General features: G+C 38.2%; 3 non-coding genes and 1 pseudogene across 3 annotated transcripts; 1 reads left to right on the top strand and 3 right to left on the bottom strand.

Moving 5' to 3' along the window:
* The window catches only part of LOC138242774 (zinc finger and SCAN domain-containing protein 2-like), a 587,776-nt pseudogene that overhangs the window by 456,935 nt on the left and 113,694 nt on the right, over window positions 1-17,147 (top strand).
* trnan-guu (transfer RNA asparagine (anticodon GUU)) lies at window positions 4,641-4,714 on the bottom strand. Its single transcript has one exon. It is a non-coding gene; the product is annotated as a tRNA-Asn (tRNA).
* Window positions 6,270-6,341, bottom strand: trnaw-cca (transfer RNA tryptophan (anticodon CCA)). The gene has a single exon. It is a non-coding gene; the product is annotated as a tRNA-Trp (tRNA).
* On the bottom strand, window positions 7,521-7,608 carry trnay-gua (transfer RNA tyrosine (anticodon GUA)). Its single transcript is given in 2 exon segments — window positions 7,521-7,556; window positions 7,572-7,608. It is a non-coding gene; the product is annotated as a tRNA-Tyr (tRNA).

Here is a 17,147-nt window from a genome sequence, read left to right as displayed (position 1 = left end):
TAAAAATACATTTTCTGATTCCTAAAACCTAATAAAATCCATGTAAGTCTCCCTTTCGTTCCCAATGCACATTAATGAACATAAACCAGTCAAGTTCAGGTACTTTTCTGATGTATATGAATACACTAGTTCTGGCGCAGCTGTTACAACAAAGGTACTTACGAACTATTTTTTTTTTCATACGAGCTCTCGCCGTTTTTAAATTGAATATTTTTTCAATTCGCTAAGTCACAAGAAACACCAACAACACTCATCGTGAGCATCTGACCAATCACATTCCTGAATTTTAAAAGTATTTAGTATTTATTTTTAACTTGTTTTATTTTTAAAAAATTGTATACACCTGTTTTACATATTCTTGCCATTTTTGGCATATTGTAAGTGGATTGTAACTTCAAATTGATAATTCCTGATCTTTATAACTGTGTATCATTTCTTTTTACCTTGTTTTAATATGTTTTAATTATTTTTAATATATTGAGCATTTTAGCATAATTTTAAAATAGGACTATCAATGCTCCTGACTTCTAAAACCTGTATTTATTCTGACATTTTTCTCTCCAACTGCAGATGAGGAGGGATGCATTTGATTTTAAATTGGTTGATTTTAGGGGAAAATGTACATTAATTTCTTTGTACGTATCATCAGTGGGAAACTGCAAGACTGATATAGAAATGACGGGAGATTTAAATGACACATTTGATAAATCAGACAGGCACAGTACAACATCTAAAATGGCAGAACCCTCTAAAGTGCTGAAATATTTTAGGCATATTCATAATCTACGAGATGTTTGGTGGTTACTGTGTCCTGCTACCCTTTCATATTTTTTAGTGTGCATGAATCTGTCCCACTTCTTTTACTAGTTTTTAAGGAAGATTCTGAAATATCTGATTATGAGATCAAGAGAAGAAAAATGATGACAATTAGTAGGAAGAAAAATACAATGTATTGACAATGTAATATGCTTTAAAGGATTAAAAGGAAAATAAATACTTTATCTACGTAAACTAATTCAACTGAGCTCCTCTAAACACTATGGCCTGAAGAATTGCCAAAGCACAATGTATCACTTTGGGTGACACCAAGGGAAGAGGAACACAACACTCAACACAACACAACCACAAACCACTTATTTTCAACAGCAAAAATATGCTTGAAAATATTTGACAAAAAAAAAGAAACCTTACACGCATGGAAACCAATATTTATCTGCTAGGGTAGAATGCAGCAGAGAACAGTAGGGCAGAAGGTTAGTGTAACTCTATAGTGCATCACAGAGGCCAGTCTCTTCCCCTCATTATGCAGGCTGACTTGTTCACAGTGAATTGCCCTCCAGCGATAGTCAGCTGCAAAAACTGACATCAGACATGATGTTAATACTCTGACAGCACTTTGGCTGATTTGGTTAATGTGTTTTCCTATGAAACAGGAGATCTTGAGTTCAAATCCCAGTCGTGCCTTTCTTCCTGTCTTGTCTTATAGAATGTATCACTATGGATGATCACGTGTGGCTTGATTTTGTTAAATGCAAGTTTTCATTTTCTTTGTAGAACAACTTGCTTTTCATGAAATTCATACAGCTTGCGAAAGATGAAACACAGATCTTGCTTATCAGTGCAAAACAAATATCACAGGCTGGCAAGAATAAAGTCTTTTTTTTTGCCAAAAGCTTGCAAATGGAGAAAAGGGATGCACGTGAGTCTCTGGGAGCTGTTAATTGAAAGGTTAGTGGTTCGAGCCCATTTCTCATTATTCTACTTGCAGTTGTTTTGTGTGTCGAACTACAACAAGTAAACAATTGAGTACATTAGTCATTATCACTGGGAATGACCAGTCATGGCCAACATTCAGGGGAATCGTATTCAGCCATGGATTTTGTCCTTCAAATGGCTGGCGGGAGAATTCATTTATACTCTCGTTGCACCCTTAGTTAAAATATTTAAAATTACAACACAGATTTGTTCGAGAACTTGAAAAGCAAAAAAGACAGTTGGACAGCATGATTATGTTAGGACTGTACACTTGTATTTTAATACTTTTGTATATTTATCTTAATTTTAATATACATGTAACCATAAATGCTGTTCTATATATATATAAAGATTGTTGTATTTTATAATATTTTAGCGGAGGGCACAAGGGGGTCTATTATACCTTGCGAAACATCCAAGACAACTATAATAGAGGCTCATATTTTAATAAAATTTGCTTTAAAAGAAAACCAAAATTTGTATGATATCATCCCTCAATATTGACGTTCAGTTGAAGGATTTGAAGAAGCAACACCGATAGGTGAGTACATTGATTTTGGACCCATGTTTGCATCTGAATAATCTTTTCTCCTGGAAAGAATTAAAAACAGGTCTGTTTTGAGTCTCATGATGATGCTCTTCTGGATCTGAAAAAAACACGCAAATTTGTTTCCGATGTATTTTTCAATTTTATCAGATTTTTTCAGGTGAATGCAGTCGATACATACAAGTTTTTATATTATGACAGGACCTACACTTAGGGCTCAGTACCGATAACACTGCTGATATTGATGGAGTAGAAATAAGTGATGTATTGGCAGCTTTATCTGAGGCGAGAAGTCCTAGAACACCTACAAAAATGTTAGGATTCAGAGGAAGAAATATTTTTCTACCTCACCCAATCCTATTGCATTAACGAGGCTGAAGTTGGCTGCTTATTCGCCAGCTTCTTCTTCGCGTTTTTTGTTCCACCTTAAGTGCTGCTGCTGTGATGTTATGCTGCCTTTCGCCTGTAGATGCCTCTCTTTAGTCATTTTTAAAAATACTAATCCGAGTGGATTACTGCACATATCCTCAGTAAAGGGGAATATGTAAGTAATGATTATCCAAATTGCATTTTTGTATGAAACATATTTCAGAAAATCGAAAACCAATTTTCAAAACTCACAATAACACAAACTGGCATGTTAGACAACAAGTAAATAAGACAAAGGCAAAACGTGAATTCTCAAAGTCTCAAAATCTTGCATTTTGCAAGAAATATTATTATAGCAGTTTACAATGGGACATTTAGAACATGGCATATGAGAATATATGGTTAACAGAGGATGAGCAAAGGGTGATGACACTTTCTGCTTATTGCTATGACCCTCCCTCCTGATTATAAAATCGTCTCACAATTCTGCCAATGAGGTCTTAGACACAGTGTAACAGACTCTCAAAATCCTGAACTTCAGGAAATGTTGCCGTACTATTTTTAAAATATGACCCTCTGAATATGGCATGAGAGAATTCATAGGGAAAAGCTAATTGCTCTTTCTGTTGTATTGCTATGGCCCCCGTTTAGAAAAAAAACATCTCAGAATTCTGACACAAAGGTGTGAGACACAATGTAACAAATTATGAAAATCATGAAGTATAAGAAAATTTACTGTACCATTTTTTTAATATGACCCTCTGAACATGGCATGTGAGGATTTATAGTCAACAAAATAGCACCCCTTCTGCTGAATTACTTATTCCCTCCTTCCTTGTTACCAGAACATCTTAGTATTCCGACACTAAGGTAAGAGAGACAAAATCACTCATCACGAACATTTGTAATTACAAAACTTCACTGTTGCATTTCTGTGTTGTGACATTCTGAACATGGCATGTTAAAGTATATAGAAAACCTAGATCAAAACAGGTTAAATGTAATTCATAGTGATTTATATTTTTTTAATTCTTTCTAAATGAAAAAATATGTTTTTCAGTGATTATGACACTTCGGTATTACATAAAATATGCTTCAATGCCAAAATAAATAATAATGGAAAAAATACCCACAGTGGACATTCATAGTTGCGATTATAGGAATGTTATATATCAGGTGAGTAGCTGTGTCAGCATGCGTAGGCTGCAAAGGAACAAGTAAAGGATTATTCCATGCTGAAAAGAGAAGAAAGGAAACATAACGTGTTGGCCGTAGAGCCTTCTTCAGGTGTGAGAAAGACAGGGCAGTAAGCAAAGATAATTTTCTTTATATTTGCTTACTGCAGTTTATCTTTGATGACAACATCAAAGACGTTAGGACGTTTTACGGCTAACAGCTCCACATCAACTTCCTTTTATAACTAACCTCATCAGATCCCTCAACTCCCAACTCTTCCAATTTCTCACTTCAGAGAAGGATAAAAACCTCAATCATCCTCTACAGAGAAAAACCATCAACACCCCTACCACCTCCACTAATCCTAACCTCGTTTTTACTATACCCTCTGACCTTTCCCTTTCACCCCTTTGCATCCTCAGCTAACATATTTTAAAATTACAATAGACTGTATAGTATTTATGTTTAAAATTAAGGTAAATATGTCAAAATATCAAAATCCAACTGCACAGTGCCATCTTAACAATGCTTGTCAAGTTCTCAAACAAACCTGCATTGTATTTTTAAAATATTTCAGCAGAGGATTCAACTGGAGTATAAATGAAGATTCAACGATAATATTTTTGGGGTGAATGTGGTTTTCTGGGGAATTGCAATGTTGGGCATTATTGGACATTTCCCGGTGACCCTGACACGTGTTAAACACTCGCATTTCCTGCAAATATTAAAATGGTTATGGTTTCGCTGAGAAATCCAATCGACTGACGACAACGTTTACATCGCAAAAGAACCCCGTCCCTGGGTGGACTCGAACCACCAACCTTTCAATTAACAGCCGAACGCGCTAACCGATTGCGCCACAGAGACTGACTAGTTGGGTCTTCTCTCGAATCACAAGTTTGAGGTTTTAAAAAGATCTCTTAATGTTTATTTTGCCAGACGGTAATATTTCTTCTGCACTGATAACCAAGAATTGAATTTCATTTTTCGGAAGCTGTGTGAATTTAATCAAAAACAAGTTTTCCAGAAAGGAAATGAACACATGCATTTAACGAAATCAAGCCCTTTGTGATTGCCCGAAATGATACGTTCTGTACTACAGGATAGGAAGAAAGACACGGCTGGGATTTGAATCTCGGTTCTTTTGTTTGATAGAAAAGCGCTTTAACCAACTAGGCTACGGTGACAGGACAGCCATCACCGTTTACAGCCACTTGGACACACCACTCTGAGACATCTGCGTTCAGTAAGCGCTGAACCTGCGCTCAGAGCAAATTGCCTCTTTTACATAGCAGCCCCGACACTAAGAAACGAAGAGAACTGGCTTTTATCTGGCATTTTCATGTCCAATGCGTATGACATCTCCCAAGGGCGACAGAGTTATTTTGCGACACTATTTCTTCTTTTTTATTTCTGTACGCTTTGATAAAAAAACGAGAAATCGTGCAAGGGAAAAATTTCTTTTTTTTCATAGAGAAAACGTGCACCAGGAAATGTTGTGTTGAGAAGAAATGATTTAACATGATACGTGACCTAATTTATCGAAGCAATTGCTCAACCAGCAAGGTCTGGAGAGGTTGGAGAGTCTGGTGGATGTGATAATTATACGGTGTTGTGGAAGAAAACAGTCTTTCTTTGAATTCTCAGTCAATCGGAATTTCAGTGCGAAACACCCCTTGTATGATTTAAAGAGATTATATTTTAAAACTCATAAAAAATCAGAAAACACATGTTTCTCACTTTGAAATTTTAGACGGAGCTGTGCATTATTAGTAACGGCGCTGAGCACACTATGGGGGAATTCAGGTTATGTGAAATGCCAGCTGTTTAATAAACAACGCGTCTGATTTCGGATCATAAGATTGTAGCTTCGACTTCTACCTGGCTCGTGTAAATTTTATTCAAGCTCCTCAGTAATAGATGTATATTATGTAATGAACTGCACCTGAAAGCAAACGTTGGGTCTGTTTCCTTTGTTTTCCAGCATGAAATAGCAAATCGTTACAAAAAGCACCTGCTAATGTCCAATAGCGTTTTTTTTTTTTCAAATTACATTTTCAGGCTTCAGACACTTTTTAATAAAGCAAAAGTGTCCGGAAACTCATTAACTTTCAGGTTTGCTTGAACCTGTATTAAAAAAAAGTTATCTGAAACTTCCGTGATTCCATTATCTGATGTAGCTGTCTCTAAAGTTGGACGTGATGTTAAGCGGATGTGAACTGTGCCTTTTCTCTTAAAAAAAACTAAGTTATTTTTTTCCTCTTCACTACAATACTGGAGACTGTAAGCCTGTGTGAGCTTCACACTGCGTGTCCTGTACTGCTCGATTTTGTTCAGATTATCTATGTGGTGTACAGATAGAACTCAACTGCATGGTGTGAATTCCGTGTTCAGGACCAGCAGAACCTGAAAAAGTAACAGCTGACCTCGACGTGATTTGAACACGCAGCCTTTTGATCTGGAATCAGACGCGCTACCGTTGCGCCACGAAGTCTCGGCTGTCCGTGCCTTTGAATTCCCCAAAGGAGACAAATCAGCTTCACAAAAAAAAAATCTCCTGTGAAGAGCGCAGCTCTTCCGAAGAGAGTCTCTTCTTACCAGACCACATTTTATTCTTCCTGCGCAGCTCTTGTGCAGGTGTTGTTCTCAATTACAGATCCAGGAACACTGATTGTTTTTTCTATTTTTTTTTTAAATTGAGTACCCCATGGTGCAACGGTAGCACGTCTGACTCTAAATCCCGAAGTTTATTTTCAAAGTATATCGGAGTCAACTGATACTGATCAGGTTTTGCTGCTACTGAACCCGCAGTCTTCACCTTAAAGTTCAATTCCCCAAGCCTTTTGACCTTATATGTCCATCCCGTCTCGTCAAAACTTGTATTTTCACAGGGTACCCTTCAGAAATCGCAGTATAGAATGAAAAAACTCCAGTAGATCTCGGCCGCTGTTGGTGATTTTCCTTTTAAAATAAATGAATCTCTGGAAATTTTACGGAGTGTATCACTTTCACTGAGACCGAGAAGTGTTAAGCTGTACATGCGTCTTTGTGGTTCGGTTGTTAACCAAAAGGGTGGTGGTTTGAGCCCTTCCAGGGACGCTATGAGCCTTTTAATGTACACACCCTCCTCACTTCATTTCTCCACAGCCGGTCTTGTATCGCTAACAAATACAGAGCCCGTAGGAGGCAGTAAGCTCGCATATATGGCTCACTGTTTATATAATGAAGAAGCAGAGGTTAGTTTCTCATCTGCGCGTTACAGAACCTTACGCAACTCGTAGTGTACCAACAGCTAGGGTTTGATCCCTGCACGTGCTATTAGTTGAAAGGCCACTGTAAATAACGTATAAGAGATTTATAGATAGATACTTCATTGATCCCGTGATGGAAATTAATAAAGCTTATCCAGCTGGCTTTTATGTTTCACACTAAATTGCGATCTTGAAACCAAAATGAAATTGACATTTGTACTGTATGTTTTTTTTTTAATTACAAAGCAAACAGAGTATTCCCTTAATTCAAAGATCAGATATTGGCCAAAACAAGACAATCAGACGTGGGCAGACTTTGGAACAGGAGCCTCTGCTTCGTCGTTTATTGAGCTTTTGATCAATGTCTGAGTGAAAAAGATTCGCTATTTTAACTCTTTGATTAAAGTACACAAAAAGCACCTTCCTTCGAGCCGGAATCGAACCAGCAACCTAAGGATTCCCTACTGACTCCACTACAGTCCTCCGCTCTACCAACTGAGCTATCGAAAGGATGTCAAGCAATGCTCCCTAGCACATACTGCCCAATGTAGTGAAATGTTCCGGGTGATTTAAATCCCAGTTCGACATCAAGTTTCCAACTCGTTTCCTTAGTCTTGTTTACCTTGAATTTAAGCCACGAACCAGGATTCTACTGTATAAACTTCCGGGGATATTACAAAATGTTTGATGGGGCATCAATCATTCCAGGCGGAAATTGACTCCTTTTTGTTTCTCGAGGGATCATATTAAACATTTCATTAGTATCGAGAGGAGGATCACCATGAAACACAAAACAAACAGTTTCATTCTGTCTTTTTTAGAAAGTAGCGTTTGTGCTACATTAATTATATTTTGGTGGAAATATAGAAGTTGTAAATGTTAAAATTTATATTTGAATCGAAATGTGGTTTTGAGTTAAATATTAGCGGGATCATGTAATTAGTTTGTTTGTCATTACTATATATATTGCCATGTTACTAGAATTTGTAACTGAAGTTTACTAGTTGTGTTTTTATGATGATTAGCCATTTGTTGATTACAATATTGTATATAATGTATAATTTGAACTACATATTTTTCTAAAACAAATCATTGGCTTTATTTACTAGTTTATACACCTATAAAATATGTATTTGATGTATAATAGACCTTTAACTATATATGTATATTAGTCCTCTAAATGTATCCGTATAATAGAACTCCAACCATTTATGTATAATAAACATATAATCATAGATGTCTAATTGACGTATAACGATATACGTATATTAGAATTTCATTCTAGACCAGTTACGGAGCACATTTATACGTCTAAAGTATGCGTTTAATAGTCGTATATTCTACATCTTTTGTCCACTGGGATGTGCCGATTTTAATTGAACAAAGCTAGATACACATTTTCTAATGCAGCCTTCATTACAAGACAGTTTGTTTCTCGAAAGCGTGTTATGTAAAAAAGAGAAAAACGAAAATATATAGATGACAATCTTTCAAAGCTGAAGATTTTACTTTTGAAAAATTGACATTTTATGTATGCAGATGCATTCACTGGTTTTAGAACTTTGCTGTGCTTCCTGAATCATTTTCAGCGTTATAAACTGGGTGTAGAGGGAGCGATCTCTGTGTATAGCAGTTGACAGGCTGGAGATGTTCAGACTACTCTCGTTATTTCTCAAATGCTTACATCATTTTTCTTTCACACTAGGACGCGAGTGTGTACATGGGCTTGGTTTTTGTTTCACTGATTCTCATTGAAGATTTGGGAATTAACGACAAAAGATTCAGTTTGGCAGAAGGTTTGGTTCACAACGATCTTGAAGACACGCCCATGTAGAGCAGCGTGTGATGATTTGTACTATAAAAGACCAAGAGCTCAAAGTGACGTCTGCGTTTACCGTTTAGACTTTTCCATCTCGGGCACACTTTTAGAAAGCAAAGATAGAGTAGTTGTGTTGAATCACACAAAGAGATCTGTTAGCAGAGTGGCGCAGCGGAACCGTGCTGGGCCTGTAACACAGAGATCGACTGATTGAAACCATCCTTAGCTATGTACATTTTATGCACGATTGATAAGCACACCATCAGTTTAATGAAGTACATTAAAACTGATTTTTCTCTCGTGTGTGTGCAAGCTTCACACTTACAGTACTCTTTAATCTTTACCAATAGCAGATGCCCAAATGTATCTTTGGTTGTTCAGAGATCCTTGATAGTTCCCTTAACCCCAACTGCTCCAGGGGCGCCGTACAATGGCAGACCCTGCGCTCTGACCCCAAACATTAACATTAACATTAACAAATCCTTCAAATGAACATCCATATCAAAGCAATTATGTTTAATTTTATTACAATTAAGGTACATATACAAAATATCAACGCACATTTGTATAATGCTCATTTAATAATGATTGTCAAGGATTGTCAAGTTCTCCAACAAATCTGTGTTCTAATTTTAAAATATTTTTGCTAAGGATACAACGGGTGTATAAATGAATTCTCCTGACAGCCAGTTGAAGATAAAATTCCACACGTAAAAATGGTTTTCTTGGACATTGACAGGTACTTAATTGTTTACTTGTAGTTCCACATGAGTAAAATACATATTTCCTGCAAATTTCAAGAGGGCTTGCGAAGAAATCCCATCAAGTTTTAGCAGAGATTATGGTTACAGCGGAACAGTCTGAAGCTCGTCCCTTAGTGGGTTTGAACCACCAGCCCTTCATTTACCAGCTCCACAGAGACACACTCCCGTTGCTTTTTGCCATTCACACGTTTGTAGTTAAAGAATTATAAAATACTGACATTTTCCTGCCAGCCGGCAGTATTTCTTCTGCACTGACCATGAATAACCAATAACTTTATTTCATCTTTCGCAGTCTGTAAGCCACAGAAAAGGAAGTGAATACTTGTATTAAGCTAAATTAAGATGACGGAGATGCACTGCCGTTGTTTTTCTCCACTTTTCGTTAAAAGGAGAAAAATCACTGACATTTTCTTGCGGTATTTCTTCTGTCCTGATTAGCAAGACTTATATTTTATCTTTCAGAAGTTGTATGAATTTCTTGAAGTTCAGAAACAACTTGTTCCACAAAGGAAATGAACACTTGTTTCAAAGTAAATCAAGACGTATGTCTCCCTCGCTGTGTGTGCTCTTATCTGTCCATCTCTCTACTTTTCTCTCACTCTGACAGTCTGTGCAGAGTTTCTGAAGGGGATGTAACACCACTTGGCAAAGAGAAAAATTATCAGAGGCAGAATAAAAAATCATTATTCTCTTCTTAGTCAGATTCACAGCTCAGAGACAATCGGACAGAAGCTCCATACTTCTTTTTATCCGTCAATCCAGAACCAGAGGACATTCAGACAATCAGTGCTGCTACATGAATAATATCAGACAGAACAGCCTGGATTCAGGTCACATCTCCCCATTTTCTCCTTCCTCACAGCCACTTAGAGACAGAGAAGAGCTCCTGGTTCTCCTCTCTGTGAACTGGGCTCAAGACTCACTGATCTGTTAGCTGTGGACTCTGTTCCAGGTCAGAAGCAAGAAGCTTCTATTAACTCTTTCCAGGACCTCAAGCCCTTCAGTATTACTTTCTTTACTGTATGTCAATCTCCAAACATGTTTTATAAATGTTTTCTAACACACGTGAGTGTGGAATTATCTTTTAATGTAATAAACACAAGTAGTGACACTCTGGTCAGTACACTGTATATTGATTATTAGTAGCCGATGGGCCAATGGCCGTGTCTACAGTAGTGACCAGTTGACCAGTCTGTAGCTCTCAGCAGTGGGACTAAGATCACACAGAAGAAGACCTGTCTGTGTGTGATTCCACACCAGCCCAGGGAATCACCAGCTCTCATATGTCTCTCACAGGTGTCTCACAGTCTTATAAATTTTACAATTAGATGAATTATTGTAACAGTTATACATTTAATTTAAATAATCAGACTACCTATGGAACTAAGAGCAGGCTGGAAATAAAACCAGGATACACATTTTAACCTCCAGGATCAGGTTCCTGATCCTCCTGGCTTCTATACTCTGATGATTCGTTTAAAACATTTAAAAGCACTTATTACAGGGACTTGTGCTCGTTCTCTACTGCTCCACACGGGTACGCCTTGTAACACATTAATCTGCGAAGTAAACTATTTTTTTTCCTGTTTAATGAATTTCATTCCTTGGTTTGTCGCTCTCCTTTTACAACTGTTATGATTCGCTTCTCTTCACAGCCTGGTGTGTTCTTTTTTGGGGGGGATGTTATATCTGTAAGAAAAGAACCCCCGGGCTCCGGACAGGAGTCTCCTCCAGCGGAGACTCGCTCTGCTCTGTTAGAAAGAGCGCTGTGATGTCACAGACACCAGCCTGAGCACCTGGATCAGAGAGCAAGACCGCGGGAGGCGCAGGGCGCGCACGGAGGAGAGTTATTGATCACTTATCTATCGAAAACCAATTAATTCAATTGAAAAACCGTAGAATAAACGATTAACTTCACCGATTGGTGAGTACTGGTTCTTTTTCTGTTTTTGATCCTGTTTTAAATATCTAGAAAACAGTCAATAAAGACTGTATCGATCAATTACCACAGTGCGTTTAGTGTAAAAAATGTTCAAACCGAAATTAAACAATGATTATTCTTATTATTATTTAGGTAACTGTATCCTAGAGCTAAAAAAATATATTCCAAGTTGATAAATGTATGTAAGTAACAGTTTACATGTATTTTTTCCCGTGTTTATAAATCATAAGTATGGTTACACGGGGACAGGCGCCACGTCACTGTGTGCGTCTAGGTGTATCGTGTTCATCACAAAGAGCGATGTAACGTCATGGGTAGCAACAAATACTAATACTAGTGTATTCATATTAATATTAATGAGAGTACAACTGGTTGTTTTAATGCTAGTGTTCATATGAGTATTAATGATGATAGCGCTACTGATAGTTTTAGTTTTAATGTTCATATTCATGTAAATATTATTTATAATTATAGTGTTACTGTTAGAGAATTAACAGTAGTAGTATTAGTTTTAATACTAGTTATTCTAGCATTACTGTTATTCTCTTTGGGGGAATTAAAAGGACTTGTCATGAGTGACCTACTGTTGTCATGGTGCAACGGTAGCGCGTCTGACTACAGATCAGAAGGTTGCGTGTTCAAATCACATTGAGGGCAGCTGGTGTGTTTGCAGGTGCCTGAAAATTTGAAAATTACACCACATAGCTAATCTGAATGAAATAACAGTGCAGTATAGAACACCCAGATAGGAGCTTATGCAGCAGATCATCTTGAACACGACAAGAGAAAAGGCACACTGCACATCTGTGAAACATCATGTCTGGCTTTAGAGACAGTGACAACAGAGAATGGAAGTTTCAGACTGCTTCTTTGTTACAGGTTCAAGCAAACCTGAAAGTTAGGGAGTGTTTGGTCACTTTTGTATGACAAAGTGTCTGAAGCCTGTAATTATAATTTGCCCTTTTTTAATTGTGGTTGAAATCCACTCCCATGTACCAAGACCTTACAGTATATTCATGTTTACTTAAATGACTAACTATTGGACTATTGGACATTAGTTGGTGTTTTTTTTTTTTTGTAACGATTTGCTATTTCATGCAGGAAAGAAAGGAACCCAGACCCAACGTTTGCTTTCAGGTGCGGTTCATTTACATAACGGACATCTATTTCTGAGGAGCCTGATTTAAATCACACAACCCCGATAGAAGTCGAATCGACAATCTTATAAACCGAAATCAGATGCGTTATCCATTAAACAACTAACCCGTCACGTAAATGAATTGCACCATGGTGAGTTCAGCGCCGCTACTAGTAATACCCCACCCCCATCTAAAATTTCTAAGTGAGAAATGTGTTTTCTACATTTTTATCAGTTTTAAAAAATCATCACTTTTTGATTGATTTAGAATTCCAAGAAAAAAGCGTTTTGTTCCACAACGGCATGAAATGATCACGTCTTCTACTTCTCTCTTGTAGTAAAGGAGATCTTGCTAGGTGAGCATTTGCTCCGGTAAATTAGGTCACTTTTCATGTTAACTCACTTCTTCTAAACACAACATTTCCTGGTGCATGTTTTCTCCATGAAAAAAGACATTTTCCCTTACATGATTTCTCGTTTTGTTTCATCAAAGAGTACAGAAAAAAAGAAAGAAAGGAAAAGTGTCGTAAATTAACTCTGTCGCCCTTGGGAGATGTCAAGCGCATTGGACATGAAAAGTGCCCAATAAAAGCCATTTCTCTTCATTTCTCTTACGGTCAGGGCTCCTGTTCTGTGTAAAGGAGGCAGCTTGCTCAGCCGGCAGACTCAGGGCTTCGAGAACGCAGATGGCTCAGAGCGGTGTGTCCAAGCGGCTATAAAAGAGGAGAATTCTGCCGGCACCGTAGCTGAGTCGGTTTAAGTACCTGTCTCATTAACTGGAGATCCTGGCTCCACATCCGAGCTGTGCCTTTCTTCCTGTCTTTTTGTGCAGAAACTACCATCTTGGACAACCGCATAGGGCTTGATTTAGTTTAAAGCATGAATGCATTTCCTTTCTGCAACAACTTGTTTTTCAAGAAATTCATACAGCTTGTGAAAAATGAAATGTAATTCTTGGCTATCAGAGCAGAAGGAATATTGCCGACTGGCAAGAAAATGCAAGCAATGTTTATTTTTTGACCGGGAAGGTGCGAATGGAGAAAAGCCTTTCGCATCAGTCTCTGTGGCGCAATCAGCGAGCGCGTTCGACTGTTAACTGAAAGATTGGTGTTTCAAGCCCACCCAGGGACGATCTTCTTCTTATTATTGTCAATGTAAACACTGCCTCCGCTAAAGCCGAAACCTTAACCCTCTTTATATTTGCTGAAAATGCGAGTCTTTTGCCCGTGTCCAACAACAACACTTGAGACCGGGGAAGTCCAATAGTGATCAACACCGCAACTCCCCAGACAACCATATTCACCCATGGAAAAGTATCTTTGAAGGGCTGGCGGGAGATATCATTTACAGATGCAGCCATTCAAAATGCACGGGCGATACCGCATTATTTTGTGGTGCCCTTTACGCAGTCTACCGCGAGTTACCGGTAAATACCGCGAGTTACCGTAAATTCCCCTATAATACCGCAAGCAAAATAATAGTATCCGGAATTTCCCCAAGGTGGAACTAATAAAGCTCAACCTCTCATGTTTGAGCTGTAGCCATTAAAGTCTTTAACGAAGTTATTACTAATAGTATTAATAATGAATGACCTTGGACAAGCTGTAAACTCAAAGTATTACCCTGGTCCTTATTATTGTTTTCATTGACCGTGTTTGTAAAAGTAACATTTCGCAATCACGCATTTGTTTCCAATCCAAAGTACAGTAATTTTTGAGAATCGATTCACCATGCCTTTCACATGCTCATAAAAGAGATTGATTTAGGAACATGAACATATTACCGTATGCTAACTGTACTGTATACAGTATGTATATGTATATTTAATGTCTTAAATGTGCCCGTTTAAGTATTGAATATTTATATGGAATTTTACCACTGAAGGGAAATCTTAGTAGCTGAGCATAAAAATAATAGGAGCATACTGTAACGGGTGTGAAGGGCATAAACGATATTAATTTTGGAACACAAACATACAGTATATGGATGGTCTTGGTACTTTAAAGAAAAAATACACACCAGTATTCCATTTCTCCCTAAACATTTTAAGCATCAAAGTCTTTAACGAGATACCGGAGTCAACAAGCATACTTTTAGAATTTGATTAAAAGGGAATATAATATGGAATCGCGTATCTAAAGAAATTAATAACGATATAATTATATTCATGTACCGCAACACAAGAATAGTACACGCTGTACATTGTTTGTTGATAATGTTTCTGTAGTGCTTTTTCAGCACCCTGCATGTGACCTTGCTGGTGGCACAGGGGGCTAGGTTCCTAACTCCCATGTCACACGGTCTGTGATCGAACCCCATTGGAACTATGACTGTTTCTTTTAACAAAGATTTCTTTGAAAAAATGAAACGTTTCCCTTGGTCAGAGATTAAATAAAACCTCACTCACACCAAACAAATTTATATTTCTAAATATCACAACATGATCGAATTTAAGTCTTTTTAATAACAATGAATAGCCACCTATGCGTTACAAAATAAACATTTATATTGATTTGAATCGTGTTTTGATTTAAATCGTAAACGCGTGTTTAAATATATCTGTTTAAAGGCGATATATAAAAGCGCTGATTCTTATGGAATGTGTTCCGCCAGGGATTCAAAAAAAATATTTTTTTTAATCGCGTATCTAATGAAAATAGCAGTATAACTTTGTTCATGCACAAACAGTGGCATGTTACATTATTAATTTGGGTGTCTCCTCTTGCCAGAAAGCTCTAAATTGCATTTTGAGTGCGGTTTTTGACTTTTTCTAAATTGCAACCCATAAATAAAGCTGATACAGTTTAGACTTACTGTATTTTAAACTGTATTACAGCAGCACATTGGACAATTTAAAAGTGGAATCGCAAAGCAAAGTAAATACCCAACACTGATTGTACCCATCTGTCATGCTAATAAAACACCTTGAATTGAATTGAATTGAGGGGGGGGGGGAGAGCGAGCGAGATCACCAGGACGTAAGGCAAATAAGATACACTCCACAGACATTCACAACAGCGATATATCATAAAACGTTTTCACATGTAGTTAAGTTATTACTTGGTTTTCAAAGTGCAATGAAATACAATATTGTTGTTGTTGCTGTTCTTGTTGTTTTTATCCCGTAAAGCGTTTTGAGAAGCCACCTTTAAAGGTGAAATATACTATAAAAGCGCTGATTCTTACGGAATGTGTTCCGCCGGGGATTGAAAATTTTTTTCAGCTAACAAGGCTCGCCAGCTATTGTGAATTAAAACCTGTTTTTCTAGCTTTTAAAGTCGTGCGATGTGTAAGCCACAATTCAAATAGAGAAAAAAGAGCTGACTGACAAGATTTAAGATGTGGCTGTCAATGTTGGATTAAAAAAAACACATTGCCTGAGGTTTGTTGCATTGCTTGAAAAATAACTTTATTTCAAGAGACTGGATAAGTAATTCAAGTGTTTTTTTTAACTTCCTGTAAAAACAACTAATAATTTAACTATATGTGCAAACGTTTTATGATAAGTCGCCGTTGTGAATGTCTGTGGACATGTGCTGGCTGGACAGGAGGCTCTACTGTACACAGAGATGGGCGGGTGGAGGGGACAAGCCTCTTAGTGAGCCGAAAATCTCATCAAGAATCAGTTTCAGCAACAGGGCTGGGCGCATTGTTCCATTCTCCGACCACTCTCGGTGTAAACAAGTCCCTCCTGGTCTCTGCTTGAAATGCACTTTCCTGCGTTTGCTTTGGTGTAACTGGCTTCCCCTGCATGGGCGAATTTGAAGAAGATCCTTAGTAAGTCATTGAAGAAAACCGAGAAGAGGTCGGAGTGGCCTCTGTCGTTCATCAACCATCCAGGCAGGCAGTACTCCTCCTATTCTGCCAGGACCCGGAATCGAACCGGGGTTGTTGCGGCCACAACACAAAATACTGACCACTATACGATCACAGCGAGTTACTGAGACAGACGCAGAGGGGTGGGAAGGATGTACTCTCTTCGTGTGACACTAGTCGGAAAAGTCCTGACGTTTTATTTCAACTGAGCCCTAGTATACATCGACCCTTCGACACTCTGAGTGCCAACTCTCTTGTGTGTTTTCTCCACCAAGCAGCTGGAGTGCAATGGCCGAGCCTCACCCTGGGTGAACCTCCTTCTTGATCAAGGTATCTCCCCTGCCAGGTAAGTATGAGTTGTACAAGCCCCTGCAAGCGGCCCGCACCGAAAGCACAAAGCGCGCAGCCTAGGCCAGCACCTTGTCCCGCACGCCGCCGCCTCCGTCTCTTACCCGCTCTCCAGAACCTGCTGCCTTCTGTGCTCTCTCGGCACCGCTGCAGCGCACACAACTCCCGTCTCGTCTCGTCTCGTCTCGGGGGCCGGCTTCAAAGACAATACAGCAAACACAG

Source organism: Lepisosteus oculatus, chromosome 14 (genome assembly GCF_040954835.1).
Source record: "Lepisosteus oculatus isolate fLepOcu1 chromosome 14, fLepOcu1.hap2, whole genome shotgun sequence".
Classification (NCBI taxonomy): Eukaryota; Metazoa; Chordata; class Actinopteri; order Semionotiformes; family Lepisosteidae; genus Lepisosteus; species Lepisosteus oculatus.
Note: the sequence above shows the minus strand (reverse complement) of the source record. Positions and strands in the feature narration are given on the sequence as shown.